Source organism: Thamnophis elegans, chromosome 9, assembly GCF_009769535.1.
Source record: "Thamnophis elegans isolate rThaEle1 chromosome 9, rThaEle1.pri, whole genome shotgun sequence".
Classification (NCBI taxonomy): Eukaryota; Metazoa; Chordata; class Lepidosauria; order Squamata; family Colubridae; genus Thamnophis; species Thamnophis elegans.
Window position 1 is genome coordinate 45,799,844 of NC_045549.1, and position 20,665 is coordinate 45,820,508.

Sequence of the window (20,665 nt, forward strand, 5' to 3'; positions counted from 1 at the left end):
TACTGTTATCTATCTTACTGAACATTTACTTCCAAATAATTTCCCAAGAAACATTCTTGTGAGAAATAATAGATTTCATCTTATGTTTTTGGTAAGAGTCTTACATAAGATTGTGTCTAGAAGGAAAAAAAGCTTTATTGTGCTGTATATCATTATTATATGAGTTAAAGATTGGGATTGCATTTGCAGAATTATTTGAATTGTTATGTTCTTATCAATTTCTATTATCAAATTGTTCAATTCAAATTTTGATGCCCCACTATTGTATGGGGACAGCTGATATACGGTTCCAGTTTTGTATTGCATTAATAAAAATCAATGTAATTTCTGAAATCCTGAAAGTTTATAACACCCAGTGCAGCACTGAGAGTAGATGCAAGCTTCCCAGGATGGAGACTAAGTCTTGGCAGTGAATTCAGTTTTTATGATTAATGATCATCCTGGCTTCGTTCCCCTGATTACAGGGAATGCATTAAATTTAGATATAGGATATTAAGTAAAATGTTCCTAGTCAGTCTGTCTGCTGGGTTTCTGCTAAATTGGAGGTTGTATAAGGCCTAGAAGTTAATTAGAAAATGGATTGGAGATATAAGGGTACAGTATGAAATGAGCCACATTACATGTAGTCCTTGACTTACAATTGAGACCAAAATTTCTGTTGCAAAGTAAAAGAATTGTTAAGTGAATTTTGTCCCATTTTATGAGCTTTCTTGCCACAGTTAAGTGAATCACTGCAACTGTTAAGTGAATGTGGTTTCCCAATTGACTTTGCTTGTTAGGAGGTTTCAGAAGCCAATCACATGACCCAAGGCATTGCAACAGTCGTAAGTATAAGTCAGTTGTTAAGCATCTGAATTTATTCAAATGCCAATGGGGATGTTGCAACAGTTGTGTGAAAAATGGTTGCAAGTTGTTTTTATCCAGTGCTGCTCTAACTTCAAATGGTCATTAAGTGAACTGTTGTAAGTTGAATAGTACCTGTACAAAGTTTCTGAAACTGCTAATACAGAGGTTTGGAACTGCAAATAATTTATATTCCCTTATTTCCATAACAGACATCCTTTTACAAGAGTTCATTTTAACACTAATTTTAACACTTTCCCTTCCTTTAATACCTTTTCCAGAGGTTTCCAGGAATATCCACATATATGTAGGATGATTGAATCTGTGGAGCATATTTTTCAGTTTGTGGTTTTTTAAAATCTGAATGGAGATGACCACTACTTCACCTATTATTAAAGAATGTCCTTAGTCATGGTGAGCAATTTTATGTAAGTTATATTCTGGCCAACAGAAATCCTGAATTCATCTATTCCACATCAAAATGTTGCTATTTAAAAACAAGTATATCCCATGACAAGGGACAGAATAATTACCTTTAGAAATTTTGTTTGTATGTGAAGACTGTTTTAAAATATTTAAGGCCCGTTCATTATAGTTAGTCAATGACCATAGCAGAGTTTAAAACAGAAATGCACATGCTTGAAGAAGTGCTATAGAAATCGAAGGATATCAATAAATATAGAATATAAATTTCAAAGTTGCATTTCAAAGTTGCATTTCAAAGTTGCATTTCAAAGCAAGCTAACTTTCAAGTTATTACATGTATTTAAAGCATGTTAAATTAGAAGTGTCAAAGAATTTTTGCAAAATGGTTGCTTTCGTGAAGTTCAAACTTACATTGCGTTAGCCTAGTTAACATCCAATAAGCCCATCCCTAAAATAAATATCTGTCTTTTGTAAAAAGCTAATCTTGGGCATCACTCACATACCTTAAAACCTGAGCTACAACTAGCATATTTCTATTTTGTCAGATTCTCTTAGACAAACTGCATAAATGACACTGGAGCCGATTCTGAGACACATTTTGCTACCAAATAAATTTATATGCGCATACATGTAAAGATTTATTATATACTCTGGGCTATTTTATGATGAATGAAAAGATAAATAATAAAACATAATACATTTAGCTAAAAACTAAACCCAGAACGCTTGCCACACTTATATTCTAATGATGAATAGATCTCAGGAAAAAAAGAATTACAGGCTTTTAAAGCAATGAAATTGATCTACACTAACTTTGGACAAGAACAATTCAACTACCAATATGCACACTCTTAAATCTTTATTTTAGAGACTTAAGTAACATTTATACTTGACCCTTTTTTTTTAATCCACTTTTTGAATTTATTTATGAATTTATTACAGTAATTTGTAACCATGTACAAATTATAAGATTTGAATTTGTTGAAGTCATACTTAAATATTAATAAAAAGTATAATGGGAAACATGTTTTTATAATAAATAAAATATATAATAGAGCTAGTTTAGTCTAGAAGACTGAGTTCAAGTCCTGCCTTAGCCCTGAAAGCCACATGATTAGGGTTGATTGTAGCTAGAAGTATTATATTTCTACTGGTTTCATCGTCACCATCTTGTCAGCATTCCCTTCAGTACAGTAAATTGTTTCTTCCTAACAGATGCCAACATTTGATTCCAAATATTGCCAAATGTTTGTGATTAATTCCACTGCCCCAAGTACAGACCATATGATGAAGAGGTTTATTCAACACAGTGAAGCTAAGGTGCTACATAGAATCATTCATTTATTTTACTAAAAATGCCAGTTTTGTTGAAACTGTCCATAGAAATGGGTCATAAACTATTCAATGAGTTATCAATATTCTTGTTGCATTACCCTCACATACAACATCAGAACTAATAGGGATTGCAGAGAAAGTTATTTGAGAGTTTGGTGTTCACAAAGTTAATACACAGTATTCAGTTATTAAGAACCTCAACCTCTAAAGTATGCTCATTATCCAAGCCCAGAGAAAGAAGCCAGAACTGTGTGGATAGATAAAATACTCTTGTATTCTGGTACAAAGTTCCAATTCAGTTATCACTAAAAGTATGAATGATTATGGAGAAGCCAGGAAAATAATGGAACAGTAATAAGATATAAACAATCTAAAAACAAAAGAAAACATGGTAGTCTATCCTACGGCTGTGATCAGGGGGACCTTTGGCCAGGTTTGCCTGATGCACCAGTTGCGGCCCTATCTGGATCGGGAGGCACTTCACATGGTCACTCACACCCTTGTTACCTCGAGGCTTGACTACTGTAACACGCTCTACATGGGGCTGCCCCTGAAAAATGTTTGGAGACTACAACTAGTCCAGAATGCAGCCGCGTGAGCGATATTGGGTGTACCAAGGTACACCCACATTACACCTATCCTCTGCGAGCTGCACTGGCTTCCTATTGGTCTCCGGGCGCAATTCAAAGTGCTGGTTATTACCTTTAAAGCCCTACATGGCCTAGGACCATGCGAGACAGTCTTCTGCCACATACATCCCAATGACCGATAAGATCGCACAGGGTGGGCCTTCTCCGGGTGCCGTCAGCCAGACAATGTCGGCTGGCAACCACCCGGGGGAAGGCCTTCTCTGTAGCTGCTCCGACCCTCTGGAATAAACTGCCCCCAGATATCCGGACCCTACTCACTCTCATGGCCTTCCGAAAGGCTCTTAAGACCTGGCTATTCCGGCAGGCCCCGGGCTGTTGAACTCATGACTGAGTGACTCAGACCGATTAGACTGAGTGTATGTTGTGGTCTTTTTAACTTATGTTTCTATGTTTTTAACTTTTCTATTTTTTAAATGTATTGTTGTAAGCCGCCCGGAGTCCTTCAGGATTGGGCGGCCTATAAATTCATTAAACATCAACAACATCAAATGGAAATTCAGAAGGTAGCAAAAAAACCTAAACAAGAAATTTTTGAGATCATTCAAAGGAACTCCCCTCTAATTTATGAAGGGTTGGGAAGTCCTTGCAGATTCTGTATTTATTCCAAGACTAGCATTAAAGGTACCTTACTGAAGTCAGTGTAATTTGCTTTCTTGCCAGCTATATGGTATTTGACAGCAAAACACAACAAGATTATGTAGGGATAGCTATCCAAACCTTTTTGTGAATTAAAAGGAATGGTTTTACTTCATGAGAATGTTTGATTAGTTATTCCTCAGTGTTTTTCAACCTTGATAACTTTAAGATACTGTATGTGATCTTTGACTTCCAAAATTGTTTTCTGTTCTTGCCAACTTTGCCTCATGCACTTTAGTACTTTACATATTATAAAGATTGGGGGCATCAAAATCTATAGAAATCTGTTACCTACCAGAATTTCTGAATCAGGACTGCCATCATAAAGCAAAGATAAAAAATAAATGTTATGATGAGCGTTTAATTGCTCATAAGTATAGGAAGATTTAGTTGAGTTCTTCAACTTGCTACCAGTTTACAGAAATTGATAATATTTCAAGTAGAGAGCCAGTCTATACAGGAACAGGCATTACAAACATAGTGATACATGATTTAGGCATAGATGGTGCATCTATCCTTCATATTCTCAGGCACACTTCCATCTGGCACTGTAATTGAATTAAGAATTTATTACGAGCTGTATAATATATACAATTCAGTCGATCTTAATCTATATGTTGAAGAGTTCATTTTACATATGGCAGCACTACCTACACCAGAATTTCCTAATCTCATGTCTTTCCAATGTCCATGTTAGCCTTGCTGGCTATTCTATGGGAGCTGAAGTCCAACATAAATGGAAGACAAAAACTGGGATTTTGCCATTTAAAAATGAAACATATAAGTACTTTTTTATAGTTAAGCAAAAACAGCAGTTAAATTACAGGGATGCCAAATGAAGTTTCCTCCTAAGCACCCAAGAGAAAACTATTTTTAAAATTTAAGTCTTTGGTATTATTGGAATTACAGTGGTTACCTTACCAAAAGCCAAATTTTCTTCATTTTCCTCATTCCAACTGCTAGCACACCTGCTAATATTTTCAGCCTTCTTGCCCAATAACTGGAATATCTGGTCTTGATCATTTCCAGCAACAGAAACCAAATTGTCAGGAATGTTCTGGCTCTTTACTGTTGTTTGAAACACTTCAACATTAGTCAGATTCTGGCTCATATCCTTCATCAATGTGACCAAATCAGCTTGCGTATTTAATCGTATTTCCATTTCCATCCATGCTTTCTTAATCTCTTCAAGTGCACATTTCATTTCCAACTGACCAGATCTGATCTCTTCTTTAATTGACTGCTGTATCTCCTGTAAATCGAAAGTTGTCACCATTCCTCTTCTAGACTCTATCATGGTATTAAATTCCTTTTGTTCAGCTTTATATAATTCCTGATTTGTTTGAGTTCCTCCAAAGGTCACAGCTAAGTCATCCATCACAATGAAAGCATATTTTGGATGCTGCGTTCCAAATCTTGTACACAGAATATAGTATTATTTCTTGAAGAAGAAATAATCACTTATTGAAACATTGCTATTCAGACACATACCTATGGAACTTTTCCAAAATACGAATGTAGAGACGCTGGGTAGATGAAGCAATCCTCTCAGTTCCTGAAGTTCAACTTAACTGCAAGTCTTGGCAAGAAAATGCCACTGTAATAAATGGATGCCTAACATGGCCACACCCAAACCAATCAAATCCTTTATTTCAGATCTGAAGGATGTCCCTCAAAAGTTAATATCAGTCATCCTGCTACTGTGTGCAAGAAGAATATATGTGGGTATTGTCTCAGCTCTCCCACGTAAACCAGATAGGAAACATAACTAATTCTACTTTATTGTAAGGCTACATTAATAGATTCTTGCAAGTCAGAAAAAACAAAACCTCGCCTCAAATTTTAATTATTTGATCTATTAGGGTGAATCTTTTCTAAGTTATTTTCTCGCACCATTATGCCACTGAAGGCTACTGTCTCTCTTGTATGATAGTTTCCTAGGCAGCATCTCTACCTGCTTTCTCCAAGGTCATTTTTACACTGTATTACAGTAAGGCAAATTCTTTTAGCAGTACAAGAGAACTGGACATTCCATAAAGAAAATCCTTTCCACATTTTGAAAAAATATCTGTAAATGTTTTATATGACTCCCTAATTTCCTCCTTCATTTGAATAGATATTTAACTTTATCTTTCCATCGGTTCCACCACAAAACCGCAGTAGACAATTGCGCGCTCGACAAAAGCGCGTACTTGACGTCATCACAGCGTGACGAAAACATCGCGCTGTGAGTGGTAAATTTAAAATTAAAGCGAAAACCTTACCCTAACCCCCCCAAACCTAACCCTAAACCTAACCCTAAACCTAACCCTTAACCTAACCCTAAACCTAACCCTAAACCTAACCCTAAACCTAACCCTTAACCTAACGGTAACCCTTAACCTAACGCTAAACCTAACCCTAACGCTTAACGTAACCCTAAACCTAACCCTAACCCTTAACCTAATCCTAACCCTAACGCTAAACGTAACCCTTACCTTTATGTGAATTGGCTTGCTTTAATTTTATTTTAATTTTAATTTTATTTATTTTTTAATTTTTTTCATCGCGCTGCTGATGACGTCAGGTACGCGCTTTCGTCGAGCGCGGTTTTGTCGACTGCGGTTTTGACGGGTCACGCTTTCCATCAGCTACATGATTTCATTGTTTTTGCTTTACAGCTTGTCCTTGTCTTAAGACCACAATTGAACTCAACTTATGATGCCTCTGTTGATAAGTGAGACATTTGTTAAGTGAGTTGTGTCTACTTTACGACCTTTCTTGATTAAGTGAATCACTGCAGTTGCTAAGTTGGTAACACGGTTATTAAGTGAAGCTGTTTTTCTCATGAACTTAGCTGGCAGAAAGGTTTTAAAGGTGATCATGTGACCCTGGGATACTGCAACCAAATATGAGTCAGTTGCCAAGTATCTGAATTTTGATCATGTGACCATAGGGTGGTAGTAAGTGTGAAAAATGGTCATAAATCACTTTTTTCAATGCCTTTGTAACTTTTCATGTTCACTTCATCTCAACTTCAGAATAATAAGCAAAAATGAGCAAATGTACTTTCAGCTGTATCAGAAACTATATATTACTAAAACTCTCTTGTCTGTTTGTAATCCACAGTTGGATGCAATGGTGCATAATAGGGAAGCAAGTTTTGATCAATGAATGTCAAATGGGCTAATTAAAAAAGTTAGAGGACTGCATATCATTGAAATTTGGCAAAGTTGTGGCTGCTTCAGGATTGCCCTCCTGCTGTGATCACATGATAATAATTCCCAATGATAACTGCCAGCTTCACAGAAGGAAAGTCAAGGGTAAAGCTGGCAGGAATTAGGAACTTGCTCCATCTCTCACTGCCCCCCCCCCCCATTTGTGGTCATTCGATTTCTCTGTTCGGGTAAGAAAATATCTCTGAAACAATAGCCCAATGGGACATGGGTTGTCTACTATAATATTAAAGACAAAGAACATTTACAATACTAACATTTGTGTTAGGATTTGCAAGATGATTAGATTGTTTCTTCATGAACCAGATTGGAAAGGAACATATCATACATTACATACACTCTTTAAAATTGCTTCATAGTCTACAAGAGTATTTTTTGAGGGAAGGAAAGAACAGAACACACTTTGGGGAGACTAAACAAATTTTTGATAATAAAAATGACTCATTTCAAACATGCCAGGTATCAGAAACATATTGGAAGCATGGTTTTTTTTCAAGTGTAACAGTCTCTATAATGCAATATTTTTAAATCTCCAAATAAAAATGTTACAAATAAGCATCATTATGCTATGTTTTTCACTCACCATCTACCGTTCCACAATAATAATAATTTTAAAAAGCTATCAACCTTCATCTTATGATAATTTCTCAAATAATAGTCCAAGAACGTTTTTAACTAGATGGCTAGAATGAAAAACATGAGGAAGGCAGAATCTTTTTTTTAATAGATTAAGTGTATAGAACAACTTAGAGTGGAGAAAAGAATCTGAAATGGGACAAGCTGACAATCTGCTCACTTATTTTCCAAGCACAGCATAACCCTAAAGTATTATTTATCTCAGCTGATTCAGGAAGAATTTGTTCATAACAAACAGGATGCATCAAAGGTGTACACAATAATTATTGTTAAGTTTAAAATATGTGTGGGAGTTATGCATAAAGGCTGTTGCTAGGCATGTAAACAAAGAGAAAAATTTCCTTAAATTATTTCATTTGCAGTATTGAAACAGTATCTTAACTATTAAAAGTGAAGATAACTTTAAAAATTAGCTTTATAAGTACAATTATAACTTAATTTTCTTTTTATATTGTTCTATACTTTATAAACACTAAAATGCAAAGCTTAGGAAGACTGAACACTCATTTAATTAAGAATGCATTTAGATAGCTTTGGGTCTCAGATTAAATATCAGATGGTTTAATAAGTGGAACTAATGAACTGAGAAACCTGATTTTAAATTTCAAACAATCACAACAAAAAATAAAAGCATCTGCTACAGTTAGCCTTATAAAACATGGATACAACATAGAATAAACTGCTTTAAAGAATCATTATGAATATAATGCATGAAATACCACGGAAGCATTTCAACTGAGAAGCAGATCAATATAAAACAAAGAGCAGGATCTCGGAAGGAATCATATAAAGTCAGTATTATATATTGGATGAAATTGCTCCAGAATTGATTGCACCATGCTTCATGGTATATCCTAATGTCGGGGTTCTAAATAGCATCCACATGTAAAGATGGCTGCAGGCTTGACAGTAGGATCCACCATGAAGCATGGTGCAACCCTGACACCTACTCCTTTATCATCTTCACAGTATTATTTTAGGACAGAGTTTCCCAACCTTTCCAGCTTTGCGGACTGGAGGTGGTGGGTGGGAAGGAGATGTTCTGCACAATCAGCTGGCAAATATGTGCGCACCCCGCCACGCAAATGGAGCATGTATGCATACCCTTGTACACTGCTCACACAAGTAGGAATGCGCTCGTGGCTATGCTTGCCCACCGTTTCCACGGCCCGGTTGCAAAGATCACATAGCCTGTTTGTGGGGGCCATGGCCCAGAGGTTGCGGAACCCATTTTATGGTAACTGAGAAAGACATATTAGTACCCCTTGTTAACAACAGAGAACTGAAGGTATATGATAAATGCAAAAGTTGCTAGCATTCAGTTAAATAGCAATATGACAATTACTATCTTGTAAATCATACTTTGCGTTGAGAAGAGCTAAAATAAATTAAAATATACATAGCATTCCAGATGTGAGGCCCCACAGGCCAATCACAATATATAAAATGGCAAGCAGTTTGAACATTTATGCATTATTCAATGCAATTTATATAATGAACTGCAGCCTGTATCTTATTGTGAAATATTATACATTTGATAAGGTACTTTTTTTCTCACCTTTCAAATGATCCATACATTATAACATCTAACCTATCTTTACACCTCTTCTTTCCAATGATTTAATTTCAGATTCTAGGGCTGCAGGGATGGGTGTACATTTTAGTTATTTCTCTCTTCCTCCATTTATTTGTATCATAAGCTTTTGAAGATATGCCATGATCACTCCTCCTTTTCTTCCTGGCTAAGAAATCAGTGGTTGAAAATCTAACAGAAATCTACCATGTTTCCCCAAAAATGACAGTGTCTTATTTTCTTTTGACCCTGAAATAAGCACTTGGCCTTATTTTTGTGTGTGTGTGTCTTATTATTTCTGAGGTGCAGGAGGAGGCGAGTGTGGTCACCTCATGGCTGCTGCTGCATTTCAATATTTTTGGGGAGGTCTAATTTTGGAGCATGCGCTCAAAAGCCTGATTGGTCTTATTATTCGGGAAGGTATTATTTTCAGGGAAACAGGGTATGATCATGCTTGGTATATTGTTCCCTGTTTAAAAATACCCAAAAGTATAGCCCAAAATAATTTGAAACATTCAATTCTATGAGCAACCAACTGTCAGTAAGCAGAAAGAAAATGACAAAATTTTAGACTAAACCAGAGAAGGAATGGTTTTTAAACAACTGTAAACAGCCCTGAATCAATCCAACCTTCCACACAACCCATATTCCCTGGTTTTTGTTTTGTTTTTTGAATCTTTAAACTGGAAATAAATAGTAAGTATCAATTCAAATTGTCAAAAATATGTCATCACTTTCGTACTCCATACAGGAGCTATAGTATATGCATCCGTTTACTTGGGGTTTGACTAAAACATAATTTGACCAGTTAACTTTTGCATAACTATTTTATTTATTTAAGAAAATTGCTATGGCTACCCAATTCACTCACAGAGACTTGAGGCAGCTTACAAAAATAAAACCTGAATTCAAAACAAAATCCTAATCCCCTGGCAATGACAATCAGACCTGCTTGATGGGCTCGATGTCACCCTGGGATTCCCAGGCTCACTGGCAACACAACGTCCTCAGGGCCTTTTGAAAGAGTGTCAAGGAGGGGGGCAATCTTATTTCCTCAGGGACGGTGTTTCACAGGGACAGAAACAACATGGAGAAGGCCCTTTTTCTTGGTCCCAAATGAATTGTTAAGTTAGCAACACGGTTGTTAAGTGAATCTGGCTTTCCTATTGACTTTGCTTGCCAGAAGATTAAAAAAGGGGATCATATGATCCCGGGACACTGCAACAGTCATAAATACAAACCCATTGCCAAGCACCCGAATTTTGATCATGTGACCATAGGGTGCTGCAACAGTTGTGTGAAAAGGGTCATGTCACATTTTTCAGCTGTTATAACTTCAATCATTAAATGAACTGTTGTTATATGAGGACTATCTGTGATTTCTAAATATTGAACTTTATAAAAATAGCTTGGTTTTAAAATAGTTTTATAAAAATAACTTTGTTCTTCATCATATGGCATGAATTAGACTATGTGATTTGAGTTCATTATTTGAGAAACAGTACATTAAAAGTCTCTCATATCTGTGAATACATATGTAGAGATTTTTTTAAAAAATTCACTGGGAAACCAATTTCTTTATTCTTAATTCCACCTGCTTTTGCAGATACATAGTACTTAAGAGGATTTATAGTTAACCAGAAGGAATTGCAACTAAAGGAATTCAGTTAGTTGACTGCATTCTGCAAAAATTCTCCATTTGAAAGAATACTTAAGCAAAATTCTGGCCATAATTCTTTGCCAAACCAAATCATTACAAAATAACACAGGAAAGGAGAAATCTATTACACTATCCCCAGTAAATATATACAGTATGTAGTTCCCTCTCTTGAGGAGGCCATCTAACAATTGTGGCAAGAAAAGTCGTAAAATGAGGCAAAATTCACTTAACGACTGTCTTGTTTAGTAACAGAAATTTTGGGCTCAATTGTGGTTCTAAGTCAAGAACAATCTGTACCTAAAATGTATCTATCTCCCTGATCACTTTATATATTCAGTATGTCCAGATATCCATACAGAGAGATTTAAAAGACATTTCTTTTTCTTCAAAAATGAGAAATGCAACAGATAAGGGCATTTATTTTCTTTAGAAATGTTTTTATTGATATAAAAATCAACTAGCAAGAATTATAAATGGATTGAGGTTATTCTACTTGGGTATACCTGTTAGAAGGATGGGTGTTCTTTCTGCAGCGCCCTAGAGGCAGCTTTTGCACGATGCAGAAGTAGACTACCGTATATACTCGAGTATAAGTCGACCCGAATATAAGCCGAGGCACCTAATTTTACCCCAAAAAGCTGGAAAAGTTATTGACTCGAGTATAAGCCTAGGGTGGGAAATGCAGCAGCTACGGTAAATTTCAAAAATAAAAAATCAGTGTTATTTGAAACTCAAAGTTATGTTTATTCAAGGGACCCGCTTAATTAAAGTGTTCTATAATATCAGTATGACTTATAATACTGCAAGTCTGCAATATTAAAATACTTGTATAGGGGATCCCCGGGATCCCCCGAAGAGATCAAGTCACAACCAGTATGCCACCTTCTTGGTATATTGTTTTTATTTTCACTGAGTTTTTAAAAATGAGCATTATTTCATCCTTTTTTTCTTTATGTTTGATTGGTATCTGCAATTTGTGTTAATTCTGTTCATACATATAATATAAATGAAAAACCCAGCTCTCTTAAAAAATATTTTAAGTTCTTTCTGGTGCTCCCTTTTAGAATTGGCCAACTAATATTTCTGTTCGCCCAACTAATGTCAGGCAGAGTTAACTGAAAAAGTAATTTTTCATGAAAGGACATTTTCCTAGGATTTTAATTGTTCTTACTGTCAGATTTCTCGTTATTTCCAGCTTGAGTCTCCTTCTGACAAGTTTCCATTGCTTCTTCTCCTGTCCTCAGGTGCTATTGCTGCCGCCGCCTCCTCCTCCTCCAACAGCACCAGCCCATTTGCTGCCCAGCGCTGCGGCTGAGGTGAAGCCGCCAAAGCTCCCGCTGGCGCCCCCGCAGCGTTGGGCGGATATCCGGCAGTGCTGTTGGAGGAGGAGGAGGCGAACCAGCCTGCCATCGCCGGCCACCGCTAGCCCCGCCGCTCTTCCCACCCCCTTCCAAGCCCCACAGTCCAGCGGATGGAGCAGAAGCAGCTCCGGGGCTTCGCTGCTGCTCCCCGCATTTTCTGCACGGGGATCCCTTGGAGAGGGGATTCCAGCCTGCCATCGCCAGCCACTGCCAGCCCCGCCGCTCTTCCCACCCCCTTCCAAGCCCCACAGTCCAGCGGATGGAGCAGAAGCAGCTCCGGGGCTTCGCTGCTGCTCCACGCATTTTCTGCACGGGGATCCCTTGGAGAGGGGATTCCAGCCTGCCATCGCCAGCCACCGCTAGCCCCGCCGTTCTTCCCACCCCCTTCCAAGCCCCACAGTCCAGCGGACGGAGCAGAAGCAGCTCCGGGGCTTCGCTGCTCCATCCGCTGGACTGTGGGGCTTGGAAGGGGTCGGGAAGAGCGGCGGGGCTAGCGGTGGCTGGCGATGGCAGGCTGGAATCCCCTCTCCAAGGGATCCCCGTGCAGAAAATGCGGGGAGCAGCAGCGAAGCCCCGGAGCTGCTTCTGCTCCGTCCGCTGGACTGTGGGGCTTGGAAGGGGTCGGGAAGAGCGGCGGGGCTAGCGGTGGCCGGCGATGGCAGGCTGGTTCGCCTCCTCCTCCTCCAACAGGCAACAGCACTGCCGGATCCAGTTGTAGACTCGAGTATAAGCCGAGGCGGCTTTTTTCAGCCCAAAAAGTGGGCTGAAAAACTCGGCTTATACTCGAGTATATACGGTAATTTTGTTTGCATGTAATTTTAGCAACAACTAAAATTTCCATGACTCACCTACTGTATTATATATATTTTTATTTTTTAAACAAGGAGAAGCAAGGTGGTTGGATTTTAAACAGATCTGCCCACTTCCTCCAACCAGCCATCTTGCAGATGAATTAGAATTGTAATTTCTCAAAATTCTGAAAATGTCTAGGAATTCTGCAAGAAACAATCCCAACATACTTGGAGATAACTAGATTGGAAAATGATAAACATAATTAATACTCAGAAGAAATTTTAGTGCTTTCTCATGTTTCTGTTTCAATATATTTTAAACAAATGTCAATCAGCATAATATGTTTGTTTTTTTCTTTTCTAATACCATCTGGAACCTGAAGGCGCAATTATCAGATTACTTCATGTTACATCACACTTTTGATACCTGTATGTCTGCCACATTTGTTTCTCCAATACAGTATAATAATAGAAGATAACAGATAATACTGAATCACAGAATTATCCCATTATCCAAGGATGCCATCCTTTTTTAGAAGTGAGTGAAAGTCCCAAAAAACTCTGTTGCTTTGGCAAAAGGAATTCTGAGATTTGCAAACATTTCTGGAAGATGTTTGGGAAGCACAAAGCTGGCTTATTCTATTGAAGCCTGATGAAGAATATTCCAACACAACTTTTTGTAGCCAGAGTCAAACTATCCTCCTTATTTTAATCATACTGACACTCAAGAAAGCAGCAAGGAAACTTCTATAGTACTCAAAATGATAATTTCATTCATTCATTCATTTATTTAGAAAATGTATATGGCCGCTTACTCCCTTTCAGTGATTGTAGGTCACTTACAAAAAATAAAAACCCAATTCACACAGATTAAAAACAATGCCTCCCCATCCCCTTTGCGACTACAAGCAGTCAACCAAGTCTGTTTAACTGAGCCACCAATTTTGGAGCCACCAACTTTAGCTATAAACTGAGCATATCTTCCCCTGGTTTAATATAAATGCCACCCACATTTTAGCGAAACACAAAAAATAATCATCTGTTTACATGCACATGACAACCGACTTTCATTAGTAATTTCAGGACATGACATCAGTTTTAAAATAGAGGTTACAAAGATTGGAAAGCTGTGTCCCCCTCGCAATGACCATCTAATCAGCATTAAAATTTTATCCCTTAATGCATTTCTTCCTCCTAGAAATTAGAATAAGCATTGTTTAAAAGTAGGTAACATCCAGCTCTATCTTCTTACAGTTATGAACAATAGCACAGCTGAATAATTAGCAGCTATTCACAAAAATAGCATTTCTTTGTTTATCTCAATGTTATAACTATTATTACTATCTTAAACATATTTTATTATATATTATGAATTTGTTATATGATTCTCTCTTTTATTAGTTTTATTGTTTTTATATGAGGTTTTAATATTCTTGTAAGCTGCCTTGAGTCACCATTGCAAATATAGGCGACAATATAAATTTCATAAATAAACACACAAACAAAGTCTAAATTTATTAGGGGGGAAAAACAGTAGCTGCAGTGAGCCCTCCAGCAACTTACATGGTGGTAAGTAGGTGTTACAGATATTAAGCACTAACAAACAAATGTCAAAGAAGGAAATTTGTTATTAAATTTAAGAGTGATTCATTTGACAGGCTTGCCCCTTTTCCCCAAGTTGGCTAATTTGTCAAGATAGAAATATAGCTGCAAATATTTGGGGCTCTCTGTAAGTGCCAGTCTTCTAAACTAAGAATAGCTTTCAACCATAACACTAAAACATCTCAGGTGACATGCCAGGAGCAAGGCTTTAAAAGGATATTGGACAGGATTTAGATTGCAACCCTATACTTAAATGAAGACATGTACTGAATTAATACTGTTAAATGGATAGAACTGTATCATGAAAGGTATGGATAGCTGCAAACATCTTAACAATGGGAAAGAAGCTACATCGTCAGCCTTACCTACAAGATGGCTACTGCTACAGAGCATTCTCCATAGTTATCGCAGACAAAAAGGGGCTTTCATTTTATTTGTTTAAAACATTTGTATAGCTATCCATCTAAACTCTGAGCTATTTCCAGTCAAGAATTAAAACAGCATAAAGACTATTAAAATAATAAACATTAAAAACACATTTATTTGAGCAACAGAGGTTGACCTTCCTGACTGAAGTACAGAAGATTGAGAGCTTGATGGGACTTTGTAAATGGACAGGTGCACCATCAGCAAAGAAAGACCACTTATTTAGTCTGGAGGGAAGAGAAGCGGAACATGAGCTGGCCTTGATTCTCTCAATCTGAATTTCTTTCTGCCTTCCTTTGGGGAAAATTGCAAATGCAATCTCCAACTTGACAGGTTTTTTAAAAAAATAAAATAAAATACAAATACAATATAATGTAAGTCCTCGATTTATAATCTTTTGTTCAGGAATCGTTCAAAATTATAATGGCACTGAAAAATTGACTTATGACCATTTTTTCACACTTACAACCATTGCAGCATCCCCGTGATCATGTGATAAAAATTTGTATGCTTGGCAACTTCATAATTATGACAGTTGCAGTGTCTTGAGGTCATGTGATCACCTTTGTCACCTTCTGACAAGCAAAGTCAATGGGGAAGCCAGATACACGTTACTAACTTAACAACTACAGTGATTCATTTAACAACTGTGACAAAAAAAGATTATAAAAACTCACCTAACAATTATCTCACATAGTAACAGAAATTTTGGGCTCAACTGAGGTCATAAGTTGAAGACTACCTGTACATAAATTTATGTTGTTTATGCAGAGAGGATAGAAATTAAGACAAAGAAAGATGAGTGAGTGGGATGCTGAAATGGGGGCCCAATTATTGTCTGTTACTTCAGAATACTCTGTGGTATTAATCCAGCCTTATATCACTTATATAACAATTGACAGTTGTTTGTTGATCACACTGATTGCCCACTTTTCCTTCAGGTGCTTAAAAACAGTTTACAGAAAAACTTGCCTTCACTTTTACCTTCAGAACAATAAATCTGTGAAGTAATTGACCCAAAATCATCTGGTGAATCTCTTGAATCAACTTGATTCCAACAACCTAACCAATATACTATATTGACTCTTGATATCAAACTCAGAAGGAGGGTACAAAACATACTAGTATTAAATATAGAAGGTAAGCAAATCCATATCCTGGAGCCATGTCAAGTTATTTAAAGGCAAGTTATTTCTAACTGTGTAGGAGATTTTCACCTTGGATCAGCAACTGTGACCAAATGTTTCCATAAAAATAAACTGCCCTTCTATCACAGGAAAGATACCCACTTGTGATTATTCAGTTCAACCTTGCAACTGGCATGTCAGTTTCATCAAACTATGAATATTTCACCCGAAACTGAATTAAAACCAGCTATTCTGATCTTAAAGGGCTCTGATTTAGAAATAGGATTATTTCACAGCCAACTTGCTCACAGCTTGCAACATTTCTGGTAACATCAGAATAGTAGATACATCTAGAAATGGTGAAACAACCAATTTCAACCTAAAGGACATGTTTCAGTTTTTGGACTATGCATCACACGATGACAATACACTCATACTTAAAGACTAGCTATGTTCATTCCCAATCAGTTTGTAAAATGTAAAACTGGGGATATTAATATTTATTCATCTAAAAATCAGAATAGAAACTAGCTCGAAAATCATAAAAATATATCTTAAGTTAATAAAAAAGATCTCATCAACTATTTTCTAATGGAGACTTCATACAAATACACAGCTTTAAAGTAATTCTAGTTACATTTTAGAACTTCCCTAGTTCTATCTTTAATTAGCCTGGTACCCTAAATAAGCTTGTGTACAAACCACAGACCTACTCTAGATTTAGAACAGCAAACATGAAGTGAAATTTAGTATCCAAATTCTTGAAAGACCTCCACTGTGTAGCAAACTAGTATTTTGCTATCAAAGAATGGTATCAGAAGATGACAGGTAAACTGGTACAGATAGTCCTCAACTTACAACCATTTCTTTAGTGACCATTGGAAGTTACAACAGTACTGAAAAAAGTAACTTATGACCATTTTTCACACTTAAGACTGTTGCAGCATCTCAATGGTCACATAATCAAATTTGGATGCTTGGCAATTGGTTCATATTTATGACAGCTACAGTGTCTCATGGTTTCCTTTTGCAACCTTCTGACAAGTAAAATCAATGGAGAAGCCAGGTTCAATCAACAACCTTATTACTAACTTAACAACTGCAGTGATTCACTTAAGAACTGTAGCAAGAAAGGTTGAAAAATGGGGTGACATTCATTTAACAACCGTCTTGCTTATCAATGAAATTTTTTTGCTCAATTGTGTTTTTAAGTCGAGGAGTAAGCTGTAATGATAATTTTGATTGAAAGTAATAATTTTATGCAACACTCCATAGCAATATGTAATTCAACTAAACCAGTATTTTTCAAACATGACAACTTTTAAGATATGTGGATTTCAGCTCCCAGATTAACCTGGGAGTTGGTGAATTCTGGGACTTGAAGTCCACATATCTTAAAGTTAACAAGTCTTAAAAACATCGCACAAACCTTTTTTAAAATTTCCAACTTGATTATATTTCCTCAGAAGCCCAGCTGATGGAACATATTTAACCTCAATTAGAAGATTCCTACTTGCTGCTTCTATTCTATAATTATTTCCTGCTCAGTGCTCACCACTGTCAATAACATCAATGATGCCTTTAGATAGCACAGATTACTATTGATTACTATTGCCACATTCCTTCCTCTCATGCTAGAGGGAATGTCACTTCAAAAGCACTATTTAGGCAGAAAAAGTAAAGGTACACATTATTGATCAATTATGTTTTGATGACTTTTAACCATCTCTGATTCATTTCAATGGGCAACATCTCTGTATTAAACATGACTGTTAACTGTAATTCAGCATCTTAAAACCAAACTCATAATGCAGCTTCATGAGTATTTATGCCATGATGGAATCAGTGCCAGAGCAGGGATTTATTTTCATACAAGCCAGTAACAAATATTTAGACAAGGATTGCAAAGAATAGTTATGCTCAAATTCTCATTCTCATTCTCATTCTCATTCTATCTCTCTCTCTCTCTCTCTCTCCCTCTCTCCCTCCCTCCCTCTCTTCATAAATCCATTAATGAATCTAGGTTTAGTCGGTGCCAATTCCTTAGGCAACAGCTTTTATCAGCCAAATATTTTACTTGCAAAGAAGGCAAAACAGAATACTTGCAGCTACCTATTTAACAAACAGTAATATGGCCAATGAGGTGAATAATCTGTTTCTATGTTTTGTAAACTCTCTATACCATGCTAAACTCAGTTTAGTCTGCATATTAAAGACATACGTATTCACAGTCATTGCAATATGCTGTCCTCTATGGATTCATTTCTAGGGACCATAGATAAGCCTATTTTGTTAAAAAAATGTTACAAGCACATTTTGAAAATTCATTTTGGATTCAGAAACATATTCAAGTCATATCAGAAGAGAACAAATGATAGCCAATGTTCATATGATTATACGCATAGCAGCCTTGACATATGCAGTTATTTAAGTCAAGCTACTGAGATAATTGCAAATTGCATAGAGTATACATTTTTACATCTGTATTCTGTTTTGTTTTGTTTTCTAATCTTTCCAGCACTTACTATTAAGAGACTATTAAGCAGAAAGTGTACAAAGCTATCTAAACAACAAATTTTGGTGTTTCACATGCAGTCCGTGATTAATTAGACAATTTATTTCCTAGCAAGCAGTCAAAACTATAACAATTAAGCTTTATTGTATGCTTAGACTGGCTATTGTGCTAAGCTACTGAAGGGGATACAAATAGCTCTTTTCTGCATGTGCATGAACACAGAGAAAAGATTAGAATAGCCATGAGCACTAATGTGCTAGTCTGAATATGAAAAATACTCAAAATGCTCAGAAGAGATTACTATACTAGCTGCCACAGCCAGTCTGAAAAGGAATTTCCCGCAGAATGTGGGGACAGAAATGAGAAGCACAGCCAGAATTTCATGCTTGGGAACAGACATGGATAAAACAATAATAAAAGGCTTTGAATAATTTATAAAATTTGCTGTAGACTATTTTAAAATCTGTATGCCAAAATTCCCCTTTTTTTCTTTCTAATCACTAATCAAATGAAGAAAAGTGTTGAACAAAATGAATCTGTCCATTTTAGAAAAATAAAGTCCATTCTCATTAATTGCAACTGCAAAATTTGTATTGCATAGTAATGTGCCCTAGAATTGAGATTCCTAATATAGAATAATTTCTTCTCTAAATTCATGCATAGACTTTCAGAATTCCATGTACCATTATGCTCAAGATATTAAGAAGATATAGAATTGAAATTCAAAACTCTTTTAACACCAATAGACATCTATTAAGAGACCATGACCACTGCAGGTCATTGATGTACAAAAATTCAACTTAAAATCACTTTTTTAAAAAAATATTTTAAACAGATTACACATATGTTCTACTTAGTACACAACCATTACAGGTAACCACATATACACAGACACACACATTACATTCAGCTACTGAAAAATGGATTGCTGGATTTTCTAAGAATATTTCTCATGAATATTGTGAAAAAGAAATGCACACTGAACAATTCATATTTGCTATTAACAGCCATAGAAGTCAACAAGATGTCCCCCAGGCATACAGGAAAATATACTAACCTGCATGAATAATAACTGTGCTTCTCCTATATCCAGAGGGAAGCCGAAGATTTCGGAGTAATCCTTTTGCAGTTAGTCGAACATGCATGTTGGATAAGGAGAATTTGGGGGACCATAACATGTCTTTAGAGGAATTGGAAGAAAAACAAGCAGGAAACATTCTCCATATACTGTCACATACTATTTTTGTAACTCAGCTTTGAAGGCATGGAGTAGCTGGCCAGATAAACAAACCTTCTTTTCTCCACTGAGATGCCACAAACAGGTGAAAAATTAAAAGAATCCAGGAAGGAAAATACTATATCCACAAAGTAAAGCCTGCTGCCAGCTTCGTTGCCTACCAGCAAAAACAAAGCTCACCCTGAGAATAAAACTGCTCTGTGATTTAGAAGCAGCTCTGAATTACATCACACTGCTCAGGTTTAATCAAATGTGTTGTACAGTGGCAACAGAAAGAGGGAGGAGGAGAAAGAAGTGGGTGGTTCCACAAGCTGAATACATCAACCAGTAATGTCACAGACCATGTCATTCAGTTTTCAGGACCACTAGAGGAGAAGATTTAACATTCCACAAGATGGATTAAGACCATTTCTTATATTAACAGTTTTTAGTAAATCAAATTCTACGTTCATTATCCTGAAAGCTATTTGACCCAGCAAGAATAGACAACAACCTTTTGGTTCTTTTTTATCAAACACAAGTAGATGTGTTGTTTGTGGTTGTATCAATATTCTTTTTTGATTTTAAAACTACTAAACAGAGTCCTTTGTCTATAGGGCTAGGCTAATTTTGCATATTTGTTTTAATTGAGT

The 20,665-nt window shown here is 36.5% G+C and overlaps 1 protein-coding gene across 3 annotated transcripts in view; it reads right to left on the reverse strand.

The window, feature by feature from the left end:
* Positions 1-20,665, reverse strand: part of MTUS1 (microtubule associated scaffold protein 1) — a 117,455-nt gene that overhangs the window by 31,695 nt on the left and 65,095 nt on the right. The window lies entirely within an intron of this gene.